The 22,357-nt window shown below is 48.6% G+C and overlaps 1 protein-coding gene across 23 annotated transcripts in view; it reads right to left on the bottom strand.

Annotated features, from left to right (window-relative positions):
- The window catches only part of PPFIBP1 (PPFIA binding protein 1), a 213,418-nt gene that overhangs the window by 166,712 nt on the left and 24,349 nt on the right, over positions 1-22,357 (bottom strand). Inside the window, exon 1 of one of the 23 annotated variants that reach the window (XM_058282952.2) lies at positions 5,838-6,575. The exons of 21 other annotated variants lie outside the window; for them this stretch is intronic. The gene's annotated coding sequence lies outside the window, so the exon portion shown is untranslated. Of the gene's footprint in view, positions 1-5,837; positions 6,576-22,357 lie in introns of those variants that run through there. One more of the 23 variants, XM_058282973.2, reaches the window with a different exon arrangement.

Here is a 22,357-nt window from a genome sequence, read left to right as displayed (position 1 = left end):
AATCTTTAGGGCAAAAAAAAAGAGCCATGAATGATGGAATAAATACAAAGGAGATATTATCGAGAAGAAACATAGGATATTAAGAAGCCGGAGGGAAATGGATGTGGCTCAAGCAATTGGGTTCCCGTCTACCAGATAGGAGGTCCAGGGTTCAATACCCAGGGCCTTCTGCTGAAGGCAAGCTAGCCCATGTGATGAGCTGGCCCAAGTGGAGTGCTGCCCACGCAGGAGTGCTGGCCCATGCAGAAAGCTGATGCAGCAAGATGACGCAACAAAAAGAGACACAGAGGAGAAATAATAAGAGATGCAGCAGACCAGGGAACTGAGGTGCAAGAGAATGATCACCTCTCTCCCACTCCAGAAGGTCCCAGGATTGGTTTCCAGAGCCCCCTAATGAGAATACAAGCAGACACAAAAGAAAGAACACATAGCTAATGGACACAGAGAGCAGAAAATGGAGGGAGGGGGGAGAAATAAATAAACAAATTTAAAAAAAAAAAAAAGGCAGAAGAAATGGCACAACAAAGGGCTTGTGCGTAAAGTTACATCTGCAACAGCACAGACTTAAGATGAGGGTAGAAAATGTAAGAAAGTTAGTAAAATATTTTCCCTGACCTCAGAGATACTATTTCCTCAAAATAACACTTCTACCAATGTAAATTCACTTTGAAGGAATTTGCATCATGCTTACTGCAGCAATTTGATATTGTTTATGAATTACAAAAAAAAATATTGGATTGTGTTTGTAAACTGATCTGTTCCTCTGGGCGTATTAGATTGTGCTAGATTCAGAGGTGTCACTTTTACTTTATTAAATCAAGATTAAGGGTTTTTATGTGACGTCATTAGGGCATGCAGGGTCGAGTCCCCTCTGCCTTGGTGGGGATAAAACAGACCCGTACATGGAAGTAAATACACAAAGGAGAACATAAAGAATTAGGTTTGGACACTGGAGTCCTGGGGAGAGAGTTGAGCCTTTCTCCTGATGGTTTGGAGCTAAAGAGCCAGAGCCCTAATAGCTGAGAATCAAAGGAGCTGGAGACCCAGAGCCTTGGAAGGAAGAGGAAGGCTGAATCCTCAGAGACCGGCAGCCATTCTGCTTCAACATGTAGCAAAAGACTTTAGTGAGGGAAGTAAGTTAACGCTTAATGGCCTTGTGACTGTAAGCTTCTACCCCAAATAAATACCCTTTATAAATGCCAACAATTTCTGTTACTTTGCATCAGCACCCCTTCAGCTAACTAATACAGAATTTGGTAACAGGAGTGGGGAAGTCCATTTGCCATTAACAAAATGCTGGAATGGTTTTATCAATGGGTAAGGGGCATTTTTTAGAGGAATTGGGAGATGCTTGATGGGAAAGGCCTAGATTGCTTTGAAGAGACTGTTAATAGGAACACGGATGCTAAAGAGACCTTTCATGAAGCCTTAGAAGTAAATGATGAAACTATTATTGGAAACTGAAGGAAAGGCGATCTGTGTTTTAAAGTTGCAGAGAACTTAGCAAAATTGACTCCTGATGTTTTATGGAAGACAGAATTTGAAAACGGCAAGCCTCGGCATTCAGCTGAAGAACTTTCCAATGTAAACTCAGAGACTGCAGCTTGGCTTCTCCTTGCAGCTTATAGTGAAATGCTAAATGAGAGAGAGAAGCTGAGGACTGATGTTGGGCACAATGAAACCAGAAACTGATTCCAGAAATTCTAAGCCTCTGGAAATCAAGTCCCCAGATGATAGTGCCCCATTTGAGGGCTTACCTAAACTTGGAACTTGTAAATCAGGATTGAAAATGCAGTTATCTAGGAAAGACTTGTGGAAAGTCTTACTATCTAATGACTTAGATCCCTGCTTCTTGCATGCTAAACCAACAAGCTTTTTGAGAGCTGTATGAACAAAACCAGTCAGCTTGGACTAAAAGGGACATGTAGGGGAAATATGGAAGGGAAAACAGCTTTAAGAGGAAAATCATGGAAACTGAGATCTCTAATTAAGATATCTCCTTGGACTGAGAAGAACCCCATCCACGTGTACAGAAGGTGAGCTTGCCCTGGCAGTTGAAGAGGGTGGAAGATATTCTCCAAAGGTTAGGGAGGGCAAGGTCAACACCCCATAGGTCTGTTCCACATGAATTAGGGCAGTCCAGGCTGCCAACTTGTTGCTCTGCAAGGGTGAGAGCTCTAGGTCAGAGATTAGGGAGAATGTTGCCTACCCCTCCCGGTACTAAGGGGGTTGAGAAGTTATACAGCTGAGAAGCCTCAGGGTTGTGATGACTGTGGAAAAGCCTTTACTCAGATCTCAACTCTTGCTTTACATGCGAGAATCCATATAGGTGAAAAGTGCCATCAGTGTAGTTAATGTGGAAAAGCTTCTAGCCAAAAGTCACACCACATTAGACATCAGAAAATTCACATGCATTAAAAATGCTATGAATTCCTAGAATAAAGAAGGCTTTCAGCAGACTCGTAATACAGTAGAAAAATTCATTCTAAAAATACTAAGAATGTGGGAAAGCCTTAAAAAGAAGCCCAGAAATTATACCAAGAATTTTCATGAGGAAAAAGAATAATAAAATGGAAACATGTCCTATGCAAATTCATAGCATATATTATTATTGTTGAATTTTTAGAAGCCTTCTTTTATTTAAAGGCAGGAAAAATACAGATTCCACTATACCTCTGCTACTAATCATGGTTCTTAATGGAGGTTCAAACTCATGCAGTAAAACGAAAGAAAAAGTGGTATGAGAATTAGGAAAGGATAAAATTACCATGTTTAGTTAATATGATACCCTCATAAAGCTATGATTATTAAATTATTTGGTATTGCTGCATTAGTTATGTGAAATAGAATATATTGTCAAGAAACATGCCCATGAATTTGTGGGAACTTGGTATACGGTAGAAATGACATCGCAAGTCAGGAAGGAAGTGATATCCTATTCAAAAATGAATTCAGGGTAATTGGCTCTCCATATGAGGAAATATAATTAGAATCCTGCCATACCTTATACTTAAAAACAAATTCCAAGGGGCTCAAAGACTAAAATGCAGAAAACAAAACTCTAAAACTATTAAAAGGAAATATTATATAAGAGAATGCTTTTATTATGTAAGGGGTGAGGAAGTATTTCTTAAAATTTCACTCTGAGAATATACTGTAGAATAAGTGACATATGTAAAAGGAACTACAAATACATAGGCAAGAAATTAGCACTACATTTTTATAAGTTTGAATAAAACACTAACAAAGACCAATACTATGTACTAATTATGGATTCATATGTGTACGTAATAAAGAACAAAATAGTTTGGAATAATAAAAAAAGTAAAATTAAAATGAGATACTTTATTTCAGGTACTAAAAAGACTGATGATATACAGTATTTGGGAAGGTATAGGAAAACAGTAAGCTTAACAGAAAAGAATAGAAAGGTTCTTCTCTTCTCTGAATAGATAATGCATGCCATGGCACAAAATTTTAAAATTATAAAGGACCTGATATAAAAAGTAAGTCTCCTTCCCTCCCCTATCTATCCCCGAGATACCAGATTCTTCTACCTGGAATCAACTACTATTAAAAAGTTTCTTGGATATCCTTCCAAAACATCTATTAAATCATGGGTAGGAGTGTAAATTGATACACTTTTTTGAATGACAGTTTAGCAGTATTATCATTCTAAATATACATATCTTGTTGCCTAGCAACTCCACTCCTAAGACTACCCTACGAGAACAGTACATGTACTTCAATGCTCACTGCAACATTTTAGGAATTATGAATAATTGGAAACCACGTAAATGTAAATAAAAACAGTATACCCATCCAATGCAACACTGTATAGTCTTATAAAACATGAGAGCTATATAGACAGAGAAATATGTTTTCATGTCTAGTTTGCTAAAGGCTGCCAAACAAAATAACAGAAATAGGATGGCTTTTATAATGGGTATTTCTCATGGTAAAAGTTTACAGTTTGGGAAGCGGATGTGGTTCGAGCAATTGGTCTACCTTACAGGAGGTGCAGGGCTCGACGCCCAGGGCCTCCTGGTGAAGGCAAGCTGGCCTGAGCGGTGAGCTGCCCACATGAGCTGCTGCCCACATGAGCTGCGGCCCATGCCGGGTGCCGGCCCATGCGGGGTGCTGCCCTGCGCAGGAGCACTGGCCAACGCGGAGGGCTGATGCAGCAAGATGATGCAACAAAAAGAGACACAGAGGAGGGATAATAAGAGACGCAGCAGACCAGGGAGCTGAGGTGGCGCAAGAGAATGATAGCCTCGCTCCCACTCCAGAAGGCCCCAGGATCAGTACCTTGAGCAGCCTAATGAGAAGACACAGAACACACAGCGAATGGCTACAAAGAGCAGACAATGGAGGGAATGGGGGGAAATTTATTTAAATAAATCTTAAAAAAAAAAAAAAGCTTATAGTTCCATGGCTGTAAGAAAGTCTAAATCAAGGCATCATCAGAGACGCCCTCTGGAGCTCAGCTGAGGAGGTCACGTGCTTGGCGGCGGCGTCTCAAGACGCTTCCTCTCGCGCTCAGCTGAGGCGGTGGCGCACGGGCACCGTCGTCTGAGGACGCTTCCTCTCCTCCTCAGCTGAGGTGGTCCCACGCGTGGCGGCGGCGTCTGAACACGCTTCCTCCGCAGCTCAGCTGAGGCGGTGGCGCACGGGCAGCGTCGTCTGAGACGCTTCCTCTCCTCCTCAGCTGAGGCGGTCGCGCGCATGGCGGCGGCGTCTGAACACGCTTCCTCTGGAGCTCAGCTGAGGCGGTGGCGCACGGGCAGCGTCGTGTGAGACGCCTCCTCTCCTCCTCAGCTGAGGCGGTCCCGCGCGCGGCGGCGTCTGAAGACGCGCCCTCTCGAGCCCAGCTGAGGCGGTGGCCCGTGGCAGGGCGCGTGGCGGCGGGCTCGTCTCTCCCAGCAGCCTCTTCAGTTATGAGCCGCCCCGCGGGCCCGCCTCCCGGGGGCCTCCTCTGTGCCTCTGAGCTCCCCGATGCCCGCCCTGGCCGAGCCTCTCCTCCCGTCTCTAGAGGCTCTTTTCTGTCTATCAGCAGCCGCTGGCGATCCGGGGCTCTTCTCCCAGGGGGGGGGTAACATGGCGGCCCCCTTCCCTGCCTCCTCCGTTTACACAGGACTCCAGCAAAAGGGCTAAGGTCCACCCGGGTCCCACAACCCAGCCAAAAGGTCCCGTCTACAAAGGGGGTACAGGCACAGGAACGGCCTCACCTCACGAACAGGATTTTCTGGGGTCCACAAATGACTCAATCCAGCACAATGAGACGTTAAGGGGGAAAAAGGAAGCTGCTAAGCAAAATGACAGTATGAGAGCAGTTTTGTGAAACTTGTGGATATGCGTGTGTGTGTGTCTGCTGGGAGGCTATTCCAACAATTTTTTATTTGTGCTAATCACGGGTAAGAATTGGGAAAGGTGTGAGGGCTAAAGGAGGGGAAATATTTACATCTTTTTGATACATTTGATATTACTGAATGTTACAATGAGCACGCATGGCCCCGGTAATTTATGAGTTTTAACAGAAATCACTGCCTGGACGAAAAGAGCCATTTGTGGAAATATTTTACATGCATGTTACTAAAAATACTAAGGTAATTACGCTGGAGGTGTGACGGCGGCAGACCTCACATGCCGGAGCCGTCCCAAAGGCGCGGGCGCGGCACACAGGCGGCGCAGAAGCCCCCCGCGCATGCGCGGCCCGGGAGCGGCCCTGCCAGCCACCAACCGCAAGTTTCTCATTCTCTTAAGACCCAAATGCAGCAACTTTAATTGACGGAAACCGTTCAGGGTGAACAAAGAAAGGGATCTAAGGAAATAGTTACTCGAAAATCCAGGGCTTCCAGAAGGTGTCTGGGGACATTCTTCAGGTCCAGAGTTCACGCTGCTCTGAAGTTCTGCCAGAAGCCAAAACTCACGTCCTGGAAAGGTGGACATCCACGGCCAAGGAGGATCCAAGCCCAGGGTACACAGCACGTTCGTCACGGGGGCGCTGGGCTGGAAACGCTGCTGACGGGCAGGGCGGGGCTGTCAGAGGCCCTGGCGTCCCTCTGTCTCCCGCGCTGATGGCAGGAGGGCCCTGGTCACCGTTTCCAGGGAAGTTTGCAGTCTTTGAGCAGATAAGCCCCCAGGGCGGAAGACACTCGAAGAGGCAGGGCTGATTCGGAAGCACCGCGGCTCCCAAGGATCAGAGGCCACGGCCGCCGTGCCAACGCCTCTCTTACTCCCCGTGCTCACGCCTCGGTTCTCTCTTGCCACCCAGGCAGCGCTGCAAACCCCACCGTACCCCACGGGCTGCAGGCGGAGGCCGGGCCGGGCAGCCTGGGGCGGCTGTGCGAGGAGGCAGCTCGGCCCCTCTCCGGGCCGCCCCTCCGCTGCTGGCCGGCTCCCGGTGGGGGGCTGTTCCCAAGGGCCGCCTGTCATCCTTGGCTGCCGCCGCCGCCTCCACCGCCAGCCGCGGGAGCCAGCGGGCCAGGCCCGCGCTGCGCGGAGACGCTGACCTCCTGCCTCACCCCCCATCGCGTCCCCCCACTGCTGAACGCGATGACTCACAGGATGACACTGGGCCCAGCCGGGGAATTTCAGAATAATCTCCCCATTTTAAAGGCAGCTGATTGGTAAAGTTCCTTCAAGCAGTGCATGGATTAGTGACTGATTAAATAACCAGGGGCGGGAACCTCAGGGGGCGTCTTTGGAATTCTGCCTACCACGTTCCTTTATACCCTGAGGTGAAAAAAAACTGACCCAAGTCTCCCAGTCCACCCGGAAGTTATTTTTCAAAGGTAAGAATGAACTGGTACTGCTTTGACATGGGTTATTTCAATTAAAGCCCCAAATAACTCTGCTAGGTGGATATTGCTATAACCATCTTTATAACCAACGAAGCTGGGGCTCAGAAGTTACCTTACCCCCAAGCATACAAGAGCTGGAAGAATCGGAATTAAATCAGCTTCAGCAGGCTAAAAAGTCCACTTACTGTACTATTTCTGAAAACATGGAACGATTATGACTCTTAAAAAGACTGGCCTAGTTAGTAGTAATAGGAATCAGGAATACTGATGGAGAAAATGGAGGGAGGACAATACAACAGCATTTAGCAAATAACTGGCTCTGTAATTTAAAGGCAACAGGAAAAAAAACTAAAGCCAACTCCCATACGAAGGACAAAGAGGTTAATAAATCATACAGGTCCATGAGGCCTCAACAATTTCTACCAAGGGGGGGAAGAAAACAATTTACATTATCAAAAGTCTTAATAATTTTTTAAAATTACAAAGCATCCATACATTGGAATACAATTCCTGATACACTGCTAAGAAGGCTACAAGATACCATGCATTTTCAAACACACATCCCCATTTATTTCTCCTATTCAACACATTTATGAAGCATCTCCTAAATGCCAGACGTTCTTCCAGTTGCTAGGGATATAGCCATAAACAAAACAAAGTCCCAGCCTAGAAACAGCAAAAAATAAACAAGTGAAAATAACAGATAGTGGCAACATTATGGAGAGAAGACGGCAGGGTAAGGCGAGGGGGCACGAAGGGGAAGGGCAGGTGTCTTTCAGAGCTGCTTAGGGAAGGTCGCTCTGACATGTACCATCAGACACAGTCCTGGGAGAAACGTGCGAGCCACGCACCCTCTGGAGGAGGGCGGCACGTGCAAATGCCCGCCGGGTGGAGAGCCACAGGACAGCACGGAGGCCACTGCGTCCGGAGCAGAGTTGAGGAGGTGCGGTCACAGAGGCTGCGGGCAGGGGACGGTGCACTGGACCTCGGTGTCATTTTAAAGACTCTGGATTTGATTTCATTCTGAGGAGGTGAGAAGCCATCAGAGGGTTCACAGGACAAGGAGGCTGGCAGAGTTTACCCATAAACGAAGAACTGAAGTTCAAATCACCAAATCTACCAAGAGTTGGCTCTTGGTGAGCTTCTGTTCTCCAACTTTACTTATTCTCATTCATAAGAAAAGTCAGGTACATAGCCTGTTAAGTTAGTTTTCCAGGGTACGCAGGTCTAACGTGCAAGTTCCCAGCTCACAGCCTCAGTTTACGCAGCCAAAATAAAATAGGGTTCACGATGCCCGCCCCCTGCAGTTATTCTGACCTAAGTCAAGCCCTGGCACAGCAGGGGACAGACAGAGAGAGCTCGGATGCCGCCAGGCCTGCTCCAAGGAACAGCTAAAAATGTCTCAGCATTTGCTCATTATTGGACGAAAATCATTTTGTTAGCCTGAGCCATTCCCCACCCTCTGCCCTCGGCAGGTCTCTCTCAAAGGTAATAATCGAGCTGAAATACCAAAATCCAAATGGACAGAATTCACAAGGTTTTACTGCAAAGGACACCAAATCCAAGCCACCAAAAGAGACAGACTTATTTTGTATTAATTCATTCTTGAGGCTTTGTGAACTGATCTCTCCTTAGACAAATCCACCATTTGTTATATTCCTCTTGAGTTTTTCAGTCAAGACCTAAACCAACCAATTATTTGAATTTAAAATGCAGGATTATGACTTCTACTTGAGAATAAAAGAAAAACCTTGGAGTTTCAATCATGAAAGAGCAACAGTATATTTTATGTAAGGACAAACTTCTGGGTGTAAATTTTGAAAACATTCAAATGCATAAAGTTTTCCATGTATAATACCTACCCACCAACACAAATTCTCTCTGCAGATGAAACATTGCATAGACTTTATCATTAAGGAGAGCCTCAGCCACTCCCATTCTATATTCTAGCTTAAATGACAATTATAGTGTTTTGTTTTCTGAGGGGGAAGAATAAATAATGTTACCATCTCTTTGACTGTGTCCTCTAGAGAATGTCAACCTAGCACAATTACATTTATTTTTCATGTAGGGAAATAGCAGGGTTTGTTCCACACTGGTGCTGTGTATATGCACAGAAATGTCACCATTTCATTTTCGTGTCTGGAAGGAGAGGAACTTATAATTATGCCATGAGGTATAACTATAATTAGGTTTTCAAATACCATAGGTATCTCCATGATCCAATTGCAAAATAACAGAGAGTCCTGGTAGTGTGTTATTGCGACTGACTTTTTCCCTTGAACCATAGCATTTCTCAAACCTCAGTAAGTATGAGAAAATCCTACAGTTGAAAAGTTTTGTTGTTTTAAATAAAGAAGCTAAGGTAATAAAGACAGTTATTAGTATTTAGCACTAATGAGAATTTCACACATACTTGATGCTTAAAAATCAGTTATGGATATGAATTATTTCCAGGAAATATAGGTTAATGGCTAAGAAAATTTAGCCTTGCTCCAGTGATGCTGGCAAGACTTTGCAATAGCACAACTTCCCAACAGAGGCTGTGCACTACACTCGAACATGCTCCTCCTTGCTTTTCTTTGGAAGAAGATGAACCTATGGTCAAGCTGAGCAGCATGTCTGTGTGGGTTGGGAGCAGGAGGAGGGGGGAATGGGGGGCAGAGCAGGGGATGCAAGAATACTGAAATTCTTTTTCCCAACCAAAATAAATGAGTAAGACATTTCTTGACTCATATAGGCTATTGTGTGTATAACATCCTATATAATTACATATATTCTCTTTTCTGTACTCCCATTCTGGAAAGAGAGGAGGGGAGAAGAAAAAATGAAAATGAGCATTCTCAATGCTTGGTTATATGCCTTAATACTGGAAGTAGGCCTGTTTGTTTAAAATTATGGTTATAGGTTCTAAACAAACAATCTTTGAAAGAACCAGAAGATCTTTAGGAAAAAGAAAAGGGTATGAAAAACAGAGTATATGAGAATGCTAAGGGAGCATATGTAAACTATAAAATACCTAATAATTTTACTCCAAAATATTTCAAGAGCCCATTTCCACTCACACACACTCACTGCATTGCTAAACGTCTAGAGCCATGTGTACTTTATACATTCAAAGTCCCTAAACTCATATGGACTACTGAAAGGCTATGTGGAAGAAAAGCTCACTGTAGGAAAGAAAGGAATAGAGCTTCAAATAAGATGGGATCCCTAAAATGACAGCGATTCTCAGCTTCCAGGATTATCAGAGAGTAAAAATACAGGGAATCTATTGAAAAATCTGTAGGGAAGAGAGAAATTTCCTAGATGTCTGGAAATATAAGAAGGCAGTTCACATTCCAGTAGTTCCAGGTTTGTCTCCAAAAACTCTGTATCACTTATTTCTCATATAAAACCCATAGCGGGGCACAAAGACAGACAGACAGAGGTACTATGTCTACAGCACTGGAAACTTTATGATCTGACTGAAGGCAAAAGAACGCAAGGCACAGAGGCTCATTTCCATGAGAGCTCATTTAAGTAACAACTGTCACCATGTAAACATCTATATTAAATATCATTCCGTCCACCTTTTACGCTCCTGGTGAACACCTTCTCATTTTTTTTTTTCAGATTATTACCTTTACTTGTACAAAAGCAAGTACTGTTACCATAACGGATGTCACTCCTGAAAACGAGTTTTGCAGAAAAACAGTGAGCTGGAGGAAAGAATTTTTTTTCCCCTTCATTAATTATTTAAAAATGACTCAAGTTATGAAGAGATTTCTAAGGGAGACATCCTCTTCTTTTTCCTAAATTGCATAATGAAGCCAGTCATGGAGGATTATCAAATACAAGGACTCTTAATGCAATTTCAGATTTTGAAATTAAAATCCAAGCCACTTAATCATGGCAGTAAGTCCTATTTCAAGTTGTTTTTGGGAGAAAGATGGTGATCTCTGTTGAGACTTTAAGATTCATAATTCCTCTCACTCCCTCTTGCTCTAAATATGCATACCACAGGAATATAAGATAATCTTCTGCATTGGTGTGCTGGCCCACATGTATTAATTTATGAGCCCTCAGTAAGTCTAAGAATTTGAAATAGAAAGCTTAGAAGATTTTGCTAGGAATTCCAAAAGTTTTTAGAGTTGTGTTTACCTAAATGTGGCCTCCAAGGAGCCACCAGTCTACAAAGCGACAAATCTAGACTGCCACCAGCAAGGCACAAAGAAAGCCTTCCGTTCCCTCAGTAGCTGATACCAATCCTAAGGCAGACAAAAGTCAGCTCCTGGGAGAAAGAGGCCGTAAGCACGAGATGCCACGCTGACTACACATGAGACACCATTTTGAATCCCTAGCTCTTGCAAACCTAAGCTCATCAAATCGCTCGCAAAATCTTTGAAACTTCTAATGCAAGCTAAGACTACAAGAGCTGGTCATGTATCAATTTTCTGGTTATTTCCATGACAGTTCCTGTTTGGTGAAACCCCAAAACTGGTTTTCACACTGCAAAAAACGATATCATTTGGCAAAGAAGAGAAATACTGATAAAGCTTCAGGTCTCATACAATATGTGTTTTATTCAACATTTATGTGTTTCATTAGAGTCATATGGACTACTACCATAAGGCTACGTAAAAGAAAAAAGTTGACTGTAGGGAAAAAAGGAATAGAGCTTCGAATAGATGGGATCCCTTAACTGACAGCGACTCTCAGCTTCCAGGATTATCAGAAAGCAAACGAAACAGGGAATCTATTGAGAAATCTGTAGGGAAGAGAGAAATCATCAACACGCAGAAATGAACATTACTGCTATTTGCTACCTTCAGGATGCCATGGGAAATAGGATTAGCCATCTATAGTTAAGGCATATAAGAAATCCTACACTGGACCTCTGATTTCTCCAGCAGATTTTGGAACAAGCATATCAACCACAAAATGACTCAAAACCAGCATGTTATTATTCCCAGAAAAGACTTTACTCCAAAGCAACAGATGTATGCAGGAAGCAGCTTTGTTCAACGGGCTAAAGCTAATTCCAAAATATTCTACACTTATTACTTATAATTCAACTTAAACTTCATGATTTAAGCTCTAAAAATCACATCTAAGTTTAACATTGATGAGTAAATAATCGTTTTTTTTCCCTATGCACAGTCTCTTTGGACCATAAGGCTATGTTTAAGATATTCACAGTTTTATGTAAAATGGTACCCAACTTGCTTAAGAGAATAATTACTTGCAAAGAGGATCAGGATTAAATAACAAAAATAGGGTTTTTCCCCCACCAAAAAATAGCCTTTGTTAAAAGGATCTGAGTCCATGAAAATACAAGATCACTAACAGATAATAAAAGGCTTGAATCCCGACCATTCATCTCAGCAGTGTTGTTTCATAGCCAAGTGACTCCTCAGAGAAAAGGAGAAGAGTTGGGTCAAAATATCTTTTGCCTTCAATACTGATTTATGATTTCCTCCCAAGAAAAGCCCAGTTTCTGCCAAGAAGAGAAAAACAAGGCTTAGCTTTCACATCAGGAAAACGCTGCTGCAACCTTTTTTGCATATAATAATCACTGTTATTTAGCCCACTCAAGTCAACGAGGGAACCAAATAAAGGAACACGGAATCCACAGTCCTGGCAGGGTCTCCAGAAAATGAAGGAAAAGAAAAGCCACAGTTACAGAAATGTCCAGAGCTCTTCCAGCCCGCATCAGAAACAAGCAGTTACTGTACTTTTCTGACCTGTGCCACAGGCAGGGGCTGCCTCATTCTGCCACTCTCCCTCTCTGAATGAGATGATTTTTAGAGGGAGCTGCCACTTTACAGGACCTGGGCATCTTCCCGTGGAAGGCGACCTGGGACAATACCTCCGCAGGAACGCTGGTGCAGAGCCAAGCATGCTCTGCAGCATCTCCTTACGTCCTGCCACCGACGACCACCACCCTGTCCTGGGAAGGGCCTTCCTCGCCGAGTCACGCCCGCCCGCCCCGGCCTCGCCCCCTTCTCGCCCCCCCCTCATCCCCATCTCGCCCCCGCCTCCAGTGGCTCCAGAACCATCCCCGGGGTCAAAACCACAAGCCTGTTCCGTTTCCGGTAAAGAGTTCCCAGCAGCAGCCCCCGTCTCCCTCAGCTTCCGGGACATCCAAGCCCCAGGCCCTCACCCTGTCCCAACAGGACCTCTGGTAACCCCATCTCCACACCCCAGCCCTGGGGGGCTCCCCTTTGGCAGCACCCCTCCTAAAATGGCGAGAGTGGCGTTCACAGTGTGGCGGATGGGCGTCCCCCTCTCGGACAAAGGGCCCTTATCTCCAGGGAGCTGGAGCCTGGCGGGAATTCTGCTGCCGGCTTCAGGTGAACTTGGCTTTGGTGGCAGCAGCACTAAGGTGGCCGGGGCTCAATTGCGTGGAACCAAGTCGTGTCCACCTGCAGGCGACTTTTAAAATGCAGCTTCACGTCGCGCACAGCCTCGTGAGTTTCAGCCTCCGCGGTGTCAGCCTGAAGGAATCACCCTCACGGTCTTGACTGTCATCGGCTGCCTCTCCCGCTTCCAACCACAAGAGCGTGAAACTGTCTTCTGCGCAGAAATCTCAGTCACTGGCAGAAATGCTGAATCGGAGCCCCGTGGCGAGTACTCCTACGATCTAGATCATTTCCTCCTAATGGACATCTTTTTGCCAAAGAAAACGCAGATTTTCATATAGCGATTGTTTTAAACGAAATAAACAGCTTCACGGGGCTGAGCGATCTGGTGACTGGAACAGCAAGGAGGGAAGAACTGGTTAATAATAGCTTTATTGCACGGCGCGTGACTGCTCCCCCGGCCAGCGCGCCTGCCCTGCGTGCCCCGGGTTCCTCCAGCTGTGCCTTGTCTCCGGGACGCAGAGGCCTGCGGCTGACGTCCACAAGCCGCCAGCCTCCAGCCTTGTGCCCTCATACACGCAGCACACTCGGTGCTAACGAGATGGGTACTGGGACGTGACTACTGGCGCCCAGTTAAATTCTGGGGAGACAAAGGCTTTCCCACAAAACGCCTTTTCTGCCCTGCTCCACTATATGAAACAGGTTTACCCAAGGCACGTAGCTAGGGTTGCTCATAAAATGCCCTCGGACTGGTGTTTAAAACACACATACGATTTGGGGAGCGCTCACGTTACTCTGTTGGGAGGGCCTGGAGGAGGGAAAGGCACAACCCAGGGAGCCCCTGGACCCGCGACCAGCCGAGGACCAGCCTCTGCTCAACGAAGATTCCCCAGAAAGGTCCTAAAGCGAATGGAGAGCTCCCAAGAGAATCCCGTCAGGGCTCTCGATCAGCGTGAACGGCACCCCCTGGGGCTGTGCAGGCTGAGCCTGAGCCCCAGAGCACAGTGACAACGTAGACAAGAGCTGCTTTCCCACCAGTTCAGAGGTCCCCAGCTCACAGGAGCCCAGAGCTTCCAGCGGGCTAACCGGCCTAACGGGAAGCCCATGGAGCTCCGTGGATTCTTCAACAGACCACACAGCATGTCAGTCCCGTCCCCAGGGAGCACTTTCCCAGGAGCACTTGGCTTCTGCAGGACAAGCCTCGAGGTGGGTTCACATGCGGCAGACAGGCCACCCGGCAGGGCCTTCAGCCTGCGCACAGTCAGGCAGCAGCAGGCCAGGCAGGCTGCAGAGCGCGGCTCCACACCCCAGCCCAGCTGAGTGGAGGGACGGCGCGGCATTCTCTTGCTTAGGAAGCTGCACTGTCTTCCCGGCACACAGAGCCCGAGGTCATGTCTTCCCACTCGCCCCCCACCCCGACCCCGGCAACTGAGCGTTGGGCTGCGATGCGTGATGCTCAGAGCGGGCAAGAGGCTTGAAACGGAGGAAAGAAGGCTCTTTCTTCACTCCGAGCAGCGCAGGCTTGAGACCACGACAACAACCCCGCCGCTGATAGAGAGGGCCAAGCATAAGTCCGTTCTCCCTCAGCCTCAGCCCTGCCTGCCCCTTAGGCCCACCCTCTGGCAGCCGGGCCTCTCTCAAAGCAACCCAAACAGTTGTCCTTAGCTCCAGGCCTCCCTCCAAAAGCCCACGCACAGTGAGAAAGCTCTGGACCGCAGGGTAGGGCATCTCGGCTGGACGGGGCGGTGCAGCTGACCGTCAGAGATTACTGCAGCAAAAAGGCACCCTGATCCCCCAAACCTAACACAGCTCAGTTCTCTTCACTAATAATAAACTTAGTGTTGCTCAAAAGATGTGGAAGAGGGAGCGGACGTGGCTCAAGCAATTGGGCACCTGCCTCCCACATTGGGAGATCCTGGGTTCGGTTCCTGGTGCCTCCTAAAGACAAGCAGACACCACAACAAGAAGATGCTGCAACCAGGGAGACGCAGCAACCGGCAGACACCACCACGCACAGACACTGCAACAAGCAGGTGATACAAGCAGCAGGGAGCATAAGTGGCTCAAGCAGGTTGGCATTCGCCTCCTGTATGGGAGGTACAGGGTTCAGTTCCCAGTGCCTCCTAAAGAAGACAAGCAGACAACAAGCAGGCAGATGAGGGAGCCATTGGGGGAGGGGGTGACAGGATTACAAAAATATAACTGAGTGTGGGGACTTTAGGGGAAAAAAGATGTGGAAGAGAAATATCTAGAAGACTTGCCCTCGGAAATGCAGTCTGCTGACAACTGGAATTTAAAATAGTGCACAAGTTCCAATTCATTGATAACAGACCCCAGAGACCTACAAATTCAAAGTCCGGCATTTAGGCCCGTGCCCTGGTGAAATATCTTAGAACAATGGCCACCTTAGAATTGATTAGAAATGTTTGATTCAAAAGAATTTCAGAGACCGAGAAGAAATTTAGGATTATCCAGCTAGGCCCCAAACCCCGTTTTGAAAATGAGGAGAAGGGGTCAGTGGTTCCTGAGAGGCCCACACACCTGGAACTGGTCTGCCATTGGTAACTATGACTCCAGGTCCTACAGGTTTTTTCAGTGTTTTCTAATATCTCCGTTTACTCATGGACCACAATCTGTCCATTAAAATGACAGAAAATGTCCCCATTTGAAGATCTTCTGCTTTATTTCAAGATGGCAGATTGCAACTCACAATCTTTGCATCCTTTACAGCCACATCAAATACTTTATATTTATTTTTTCAGATTATTTTATTTCTCCCCAACCCCTCATGTTTGCACTTGCTGTGTCTGTTCACCTTCTTGTTTCTTTAGGAGGCACCAGGAACTGAACCCAGGACCTCTAATATGGGAGGGGGGCACCTAATTACTTGAGCCACCTCATTTCCCTGCTTTGCTGTGGCTCTCGTTATGTTTTTCTTCTTGTGTCTCTTGTTGCACCAGCTTGCAGCACCTGCTCATCGCGCCAGCTCACTGTGTTCTTTAGGAGGCACCGGGGACTGAACCAGGGACCTCCCGTGTGGTAGGCGGAGCTCAATCGCTTGAGCCACTCCGCTTCCCAGACAATCAACTTTAGATAGAAACCACTAATTCCTCAAGAGGAATCAGGAAAACAGGAAAGGCAAGCGACTGAGGTGCTTCAGAGGCTCTGGTCAGCCAGTGGGTGAGCACATCGGGGCGCAGCACAGAGCTGCAGGAGGAACACCTGGCCTTCCCCCTGCAAGTGCCTGGAATCACCTGGAGAATCACGTGGTCATTTTTTCCTACTTTTTGGATTTCCAAGACCTTTCATAAAGCCATCCTCCTAGTTCACAAGCAACCGGGCGTCTAATTCACAATGCTCCTTTTAGCCCACCTCAACTGCTCCTTGGAAGTGGAAAGGACGTAAATTATAAATGCAGCCGGCTCCTTCAAGCTAATGCCAGGGTCAGCGCGACGGCAGCGGCCGAGCGGCCGAGGTCTGTAACCTGGGCAACCACGGCTATTTTTAGCAGCACAGTGGCCAGGCACGGGGAGGCGGCGGCGTCGCTTCTGAGCTCCGGTATCACCCCCTGGGAATCCTTCCTGACCCCCGCGGGCTGGGTTAGGTACTCCAAGGGACACTGAGCACCCCACAGGGACCCCCTCTTCAGCACACAGACCAGGTCTGCCACAGTGAGGAAACCTCCACTCTCAACTACCAGGTTACCAAATCTACTTCTGGTACTAGGTGACCTCGCATGTCAGTTTTCTTACTTGAAAATGGGATTACGAGCCCCTCTCTCAGCTCCCTACTTTGTAAAAAAGAAAACATCACAGTATCCACCTAAGACAAGCTGAAAAATGCTCTTATGAATTAAAAGCATATAAAAGCATTAGAACATGGTTAGTTGATAAACATTGGCTATTACGATTACTACCACTCTCAAGTCTTACATGTTAGTTGTCCTCTCTTCTGTGCTTGCTTTATCTTTACAAGCTGCATAGATAGCAAGCCTGTGTGTGATGGGAAAAGAAAGTGCAAGCTTTGAAATCAGGCAAGAATGGGGGTAGACTCCAGGCTCTGCTATTTACCGTATTTCTTTAAAAAGATAAATGTTTTTTCATATTTTAACATCCCTGAAATTGAGATGTTTTAAAATTAATGTTGTCTTAAACCGTAATTTTATCTATGTTCAGTCTTGGGAAAATTATTTAATCTCCATAGAGCTGGTGATATTACCTTCCTCTCTTAAGAGTCGTCATGAGGGTGCGGCGGACATGGCCCAGTGGTTAGGGCATCCATGTACCACATGGGAGGTCCACGGTTCACACCCCGGGCCTCCTTGACCCGTGTGGAGCTGGCCCATGTGCAGTGCTGATGCACGCAAGGAGTGCCCTGACACACAGGGGTGTCCCCCGCGTAGGGGAGCCCCACGTGCAAGGAGTGCGCCCCGTAAGGAGAGCCGCCCAGCGCGAAAGAAAGTGCAGCCTGCCCAGGAATGGCACCACACACATGGAGAGCTGACACAACAAGATGACGCAGCAAAAAGAAACACAGATTCCCGTGCCGCTGACAACAACAGAAGCGGACAAAGAACACGCAGCAAATGGACACAGAGAACAGACAACCAGGGTGGGGGGGGAGGGGAGAGAAATAAATAAATAAATAAATCTTAGAAAAAAGAGTCATCATGAGGCACAAAGAACCACAGAAACCCACACACACGACAGGAAGCCCCCACGTGGCGCTGCGTTTGGCACCCTCGTGGTCCAGGGTCCTGTGTAGAGGAGATGCTTCGGAGCTGAGTTTCATTCATTCACTCACTCACTCATATTTAACAGGCAACCCCCTCTCCATGGAAATTAAAAACAGAGCCCAGACCCACTCATTCCAGGCCCACATGAGCGTGTGGTGTGTGCACGTCCCAGCTCGAGCGGCTTGTGGAGGGGATCAGAGCCTCACGTAGGAATTTGCAGATAGGGAACGTATCTCCCAGAGCCCTTTGCAAGGACCCACGTCTGCCTTAAGCCCCCCCACTGCCCACCTCCGATGGGGCCATTCAGAGCCCAGCTCCACACAGAGCCAGATGCAGATTCAAAGTGTGTACAGGAAGGAGCTTTTCACAAAGGCAGTTACGACTCTGGCCGTGGACGAGTAGCAGTTACCTCGTTTGGGGCACCTCCTTCATTCTGCTCTGCTAAACCCTTCCCAACAGCCCCGTGAGCCTGGATGAGTCTCATGGGCGTCCCGTTCCTCGGAAGCCTGGTGCCCTCACCCCCTAGCAGGTGGCAGGAGGCTGCCTGCTTCCCCAGCCGGGGCTCTCACTGTGTCCTGTCTCCAGGGTGCCTGTGCAGCATCAGCGGGAAGGAGGCAAAGCTCTCCTACACCCCCTGGTCTCCAAACAGCCAGGCGCTTCTCCCCGGGAGGGGAGCACGCAGCCCCTCCAGCTCCAGGCTCCGGGGACGGCGGACGGGGTGGGCAGTGCTGCGAGGCAGGAGCCAGCATTCCCACGTTTCCAGGCCAGGAGGTAGGCCTCCTTCCCGGAGCCCTGCCAGCCCAAGGAGCAATGTCAGTATTGGGCCTTTTCCATTTCTCTTATTCCTGATTGACTCCCCAGAGCGCCAGGAAACCTCCTGCCGCTCTCTTCTGGTCCTTCATCTTCTTGATAGGCTTCCCTCAGCCGTCCTGTGGTAGACTAAATTCCAGAAGTTTCTCTCTGGTCACAGTTACTGCTCTCTCCAGAGTACCAACTGCCTGGCCCCAAGAACCTTTTCTATTGATCCTTGACAAGTGGGAGGCACCAGGAAAAGTCACTGCTGGGGACTCCTCGTCCGAACTGTACGGGAAGGTAACCCTCCAGGATGCCGCAAACCAATGCGCATCGCGGGCACGCGGGACAGGCGGGGACGTGAGAGGAGGGGGCACGTGCAGGGGACACTGCCCTCGCCTGTCAGAGGCCAGAGCCTGCGGGCGTCCCCATTCTCTGCTCAAAGAAGAAACCGTGCTCCCACGGGAGGGTCTCACCCTCCGTCGAGTCACTACGCTCGAGAAAAGTCCTTCCCGTCTGAAAAAGCCCCGAGAGCGTCTTGCTTTTGGCTGACTCCCACTTTCAGCCAAGTCAATAAGCCAGCTGACAGAGCGTCACTTCCCATTCAGCTAACTTCCAAGTGGTCACATCCCTCCAAGACGGTGGGAGATGGTGCTTTCGGGTGGCCCCTGTCGCCGTGGCAGCTGGGGGCAGCTCGGCGGCTGAGGAAGGAACGCTGACCCAGCTGGAGCTCTCCCCTAGCCCACGATGCGCAGGTGAGTAACAGCTTCCATGCCGCGGCCTGACAGGGCTGCTGGGTGTACCAGGGCGACACCAGTTGGGGGGAGAGGAGTTCAAAGGTCAGAACACAAACCTGCCACCTCCACTCGGCGGCCAGGGCCAAAACACTGGGTTCCCCCAGCTCTGGTCCCACAACACACTCAAACCACTTAGACACGCCTGCTCCACTGGACAGGAGACGGTGGGAGACCAGTGCTGACTTCTGCAGATCGGACTTAATCTGCAGCTGGGAGAGATTTTGTGTGGCTCTGGCTTTGTTTACTCATCCCATCTATGCCACAGGCCATGCCAGGTGGTTTCAGACATTTGTTGAGTACAACCGGCTCTGGGAAATGCCAGAAAAACTGGTTCACTTTTTTCAAAGCCTATTAACTTACCTTTCGGTGATGTGACTCCTAAATCATTATCCCCTACCATGACCAAAATGCCACATCGAGTGATTGGATTCGACTGAAGCCATAATCTCGCAGGTCTGCCCTCCAACCTCAGGGGCCCTGGAAAGTTCTAGGTTTGACAGTCTGTGTGCCTTACCTGCCTGCTTGCCTTTTGTGGTGCTGACCCACCAATTTACAAATTCAACATGAGTCAAATGTCTCAGAAACCAGTACATTTGGGAATACACAGGATCAATATTCTAAACATGCAATAATTGATGCTCAGGGAAAAATTACTAATGGATCAGCCATTTCACAGCTAAGGCAGCTGGCCCCTGCTGCACCACAGTCCGACACCTCAGAGAGGCTGGAAATCTGTTTTATAATTAACAAAGGGGCTATGAGTTCGTCGTCTAGTTTTCCTAAGGGACCCAAACTTTCTAACTCTGCAGAGAAAGGGTCGTACCACCTGCTGGGCTGTCTCCCTTTCTAATTGTTTGCTTGTTTGTGAAGAGGTCAAATTCTCCAGGGCAGAGCAGAGGGTGCTCCACCGAGATCCTCTTTGAGGCCTCACGCCCATCCTCCCCGCCAGCCGCCTGCTGAAGGGCTTCTGCCAGCCACAGAAGCTTCCACCGCCGCCCCGGATCTCGACAACGGTGGAGGGTGTGGAGGGCGTCCCGGAGGAGAGCTCCCCGAGGGCCGCGGCTGGAGCACACTCACGGGCAGCTCCCGTTCCCAGCGCCCGCTTTTCACTTCCTTCCAGAAGCACCTCCTGAGAGTTTGCCCCCAGGACCCTCACTCACTACTCCTGGTCGTGGGGTCCCTGGCCTCCTGGAGCCCCAATCTAAGACGGGAGCGGTTCTCTCAGAGCCGAGATTTATTGTGTACGTTGTTTGGAGGAGTTACAGGCCCCAGAGGAGCATGTTCCATCACAGGTGAAAACGCTTGCGGGAGAGCCATTCGGGGTAAAAGTTACCATTTAGAAGAGAATAATCAGCTCAGGTCACTTCCGGAACACCAACCCGACCCAGTCAACAGGGGTAAAAGCTAAATGACGCACAGGAACCCTGCCGGTTCACCGTAAGGGACAGGAGACACGGAGGGGTGATGGAGCTGCGCCTGCAGCTTCCCGGGGCCTTGCAACTGAGCCCGGAGCAGGAATTACAGCTCTGCGGTTCTCAGTCTTGGCCAAAGGACAGCCACCACCCCCAACAAGACGCACATATTGTTTCTTTCTCTTCTTTTTAAAAATTCTGTCCAGGCACATTTAATTTATTTAATTTTTTTTAGGAGGCACCAGCGACTGAACCCAGGACCTCGAATATGGGAAGCAGGCGCTAACCACTGAGCACCACCTGCTCCCGACACACACGCTTTTAACTCAAATCCCAGCACCTCTTCATCCCTAAGCGACCTGAAGAGAACAGGCCTCCACATAAGTGTGAACGCTTTCGCGGCCAGCACGGCCAACTCTGAAGGGCGGGGCCAGCTCCGGGGCTGGCAGATTAAGGTGCCCTTGGTCGCCCGCTGGGGCGGCCAGAAGCAGGACACAAGAGGCGGCTCCACCTCCCAGAAGGCCCTGCGGCGGCCAGTGTTCACGTCCGCTGAGAGCACGGGCATGGCGGCGGGGACGTCACAGGAGAGCCGCGAGGGACAGCAGCCCCAGCTGCAGCGCCACCTCGTCCCCACAAGGCGCGGGGTCAGCAAGGTTGGAAATGCAAATGCGGCACTGCAGGGACACCCACCGCCAAGCCCTGCTTCGGGCTCCCAGCTGCCCAGCCGCCTCCCGCGATTTTGTAACCAGCACACAGCTCCGCAGGCCAGGGTCAGATTCCCGGCTCCAGAGTCTTTCCTGTAAAACTCGGCCAACTTGCTGTCTGTCTCTGTGTTTCTCCAGGCTGTAGACAAACCCCCGAAAGCACGGCTCCCTCCTTCTCCCTGTCCCCAACCTCAAACGCCACACCCATTAACAGAGGTCACAGGAAAACGGACTGTCGACGTCCCATCGTCCCCATGGGCCCGAATCACATCGAGCCCCTCGGGATCCCCTAACAAGCAGGCCCTCTGCTGAGACAGGCCACAGCTCCGCCCGGGCAGCCGACCGGCGCCAAGGGACCGGGTCCTAGGACCACCCCTGCTAGGGTGCTCTGGCTAAACCGGCCCAGACACAAGAGGGGAAGAGGAGGAAGATGCTTTCCACGGTCCCACAACGCCACAGGCACAACAACTGTTCTCAGGAAAGCCTCCAGCCCTGGCCCACAGCTCTTTTCCTGTTATCTGAGGCGCCTGGTGGATTCTACTCTTGCCAAATTGGCATCCAATTTTCATAATGCAAAAATGCTTGCACCATTACTAAGGGAACCTCCTTGTTCTTGGACAATATACGGGGAAAGATCATGTGTTCAGGGAGCACGTGTATACAACCGACTCTCAAATGTTTAGAGAACTGATAGAGGGATTGACAGATCTACAGATAGATAGATGACTGACAGATGATGGATGATAAATAGAATGACAGTAAATGTCACA

Source organism: Dasypus novemcinctus, chromosome 20 (assembly GCF_030445035.2).
Source record: "Dasypus novemcinctus isolate mDasNov1 chromosome 20, mDasNov1.1.hap2, whole genome shotgun sequence".
Lineage (NCBI taxonomy): Eukaryota > Metazoa > Chordata > Mammalia > Cingulata > Dasypodidae > Dasypus > Dasypus novemcinctus.
The sequence above is the reverse complement of the archived record's forward strand: the minus strand, read 5'-3'. Positions and strand labels throughout refer to the sequence as shown.